Here is a 2,585-nt window from a genome sequence, read left to right as displayed (position 1 = left end):
TCTAGCATTATGGTGACTCTAGCTATCCGTGTCTTCCTAGAGTCATGGATTGGTATATATTTTAGTCCCTGTAGGCTTTCTGGCTTTCTAATTAACTGATATTTTCAGTTGATTTAGATTATTGGTGCCTGAAAATTTTCATTGATCATTTCATCTTTCCTTAATTCTACAGAGGATTTAGTTGTCAAAATAAAGTTGAGTAGACTGTTAAGAAAACAAATTCCCAGTAAGAATATTTCTTGAAGTGGTTGTTCTCCCCATTGGAACATACTCAGTTTGCACAGTGATAATTCACAAACATTTTGGATTCCAGTTATGAGCGTCTCTCCTTTTAGAGCAGTTAAGTTCTATGAAAACAGAAGCATATTTCAAAAATACCAGGAGCGGAAAACTGAGATCTTTTTGCGCCCCGACAGCTGCACCCCACAGCTCTGCAGCCATCACCATGCCACAAAATGAATATATTGAGTTACACCGGAAGCACTATGGCTATCGTTTGGATTACCATGAGAAAAAGAGAAAGAAAGAAGGTCGAGAGGCTCATGAACGTTCAAAGAAGGCAAAAAAGATCATGGGTCTGAAAGCTAAGCTCTACCATAAACAGCGCCATGCTGAGAAAATACAGATGAAAAAGACTATCAAGATGCATGAAAAGAGAAACACCAAACAAAAGAATGATGAAAAGACTCCACAAGGAGCAGTACCTGCATATCTACTGGACAGGGAGGGACAGTCTCCAGCTAAAGTACTTTCTAATATGATTAAACAAAAACAAAAAGAGAAAGCGGGAAAATGGGAAGTTCCTTTACCCAAAGTTCGTGCCCAGGGAGAAACAGAAGTATTAAAAGTTATTCAAACAGGAAAGAGAAAGAAGAAAGCATGGAAAAGAATGGTCACTAAAGTCTGCTTTGTTGGAGATGGCTTTACTCGAACCACCTAAATATGAAAGATTCATTAGGCCAATGGGCTTACGTTTCAAAAAGGCCCATGTAACACATCCTGAATTGAAAGCCACCTTTTGCCTGCCAATACTTGGTATAAAAAAAAAATCCTTCATCCCCACTATATACAACTTTGGGTGTTATTACCAAAGGTACTGTAATTGAGGTGAATGTGAGCGAGTTGGGCCTTGTGACACAAGGAGGCAAAGTTATTTGGGGAAAATATGCCCAGGTTACCAACAATCCTGAAAATGATGGATGCATAAATGCAGTCCTGCTGGTTTGACAGCAGTTTGAGACAAGTAATTCCTTATAATTACTGAAGACTACACACCAATCAGGAAAACAACCATTCCTGTGATGGTTCTGAATACTACCAAATAGCCTTACGTATCTGCAGTCATCAAGAGAAGCATTTATTCTATTGTGAAAAACATTAAAATAGACATTTATTTAAAAAAAAATACCAGGAGCATGAATTTCAGTCTTAAAATTTTTTAACTTTCACAGAAAATTGAGATTATCTGAGCTATAATTTGACTCCTTTGACACCTAAAGAGATGTATAACTTTCCTCAATCTAGCTGTTTTTCTTCACTTTCTGTGGTGATGTGGTTACGATATTAAAAACCAAAGGTGTGGATGAAACTCTGGCACTGATGTTTCTAAACTAATCCAGCATGAGAAGAAAAGTGATTAGAAAGAAGACAGTTCCCAATGGAAGATGGATAAGCTATTTCTAGAAACTACCATCACTACGGAAAAAAAAAAACAAAACCTAATTGCTTTCCTCTCCTTTTTGGATATTCGCACAAGTTCAAGAAGGACAAAGTGTGAAGAAACTTTGCCTTACTGCTACTTATAATGGCTTCTTTCCTGAAACTGCTGAGAGCTTTCGATTTCCAAAGCAAAAAAATTTTTGAGGTGTGTTTATTTTTAGAGAGAGAGTGCACACGCTATTGAGGGGTGAGGTGGGGGTGGGGAAGGGCATAGGAAGAGAGAGAATCTTAAGCAGGCTCCATGCCCAGAGTGGAGTCCAATGCAAGGCTTGATTTCATAACCATGAGATCATGACCTGAGCTGAAATCGAGAGTTGGACACTTAACTGACTGAACCACCCAGATGCCCCTCCAGAGTAGATTTTTAAGATAATAGATTAATATGCTTATGAAAGAAAAGATGAAAGTGTTTCTCTGTTCATGAATTATTAGATCAGCAACTTACTGTTGATTTAGTAGGTATTATGGAATTATTATTATGTGACAGGCGCTGTGCTAGATAAAAACAACTAATGGAGAGTTTTTGCCCTGGATGGGCTTGCATATTAATTCTAATATGATGTAAATAATAATAGACAGCAAGAAAAATTACTATATGAGTCCTAGGAGAAGGAATGCCCCTAAATATAGATGGTCTCCAACTTACAATGATTCAACTTATGATTTTTTTCAACTCTAAAATGATGATATTCATTCAGTAGAAACCATATTTTGAATTTTAATCTTTTCCTGGACTAGCAACATGTGATACAATACTTTCTCTCTCTTGATGCTGGGCGGTGACAAAGAATCACATCTCCCAGTCAGCCGCAATCAGGAGAGTAAGCAACCAATATACTTACAACCATCTGTATCCATATAATCAC

The 2,585-nt window shown here is 37.4% G+C and overlaps 1 pseudogene; it reads left to right on the top strand.

Annotated features, from left to right (window-relative positions):
• The first annotated feature begins 414 nt into the window (after positions 1 to 414).
• LOC122901078 lies at positions 415 to 1,311 on the top strand (annotated as a pseudogene).
• The last annotated feature ends 1,274 nt before the right edge of the window (positions 1,312 to 2,585 follow it).

Source organism: Neovison vison, chromosome 1, assembly GCF_020171115.1.
Source record: "Neovison vison isolate M4711 chromosome 1, ASM_NN_V1, whole genome shotgun sequence".
NCBI lineage: Eukaryota > Metazoa > Chordata > Mammalia > Carnivora > Mustelidae > Neogale > Neogale vison.
This window is presented reverse-complemented; position numbering and strand designations above follow the sequence as displayed.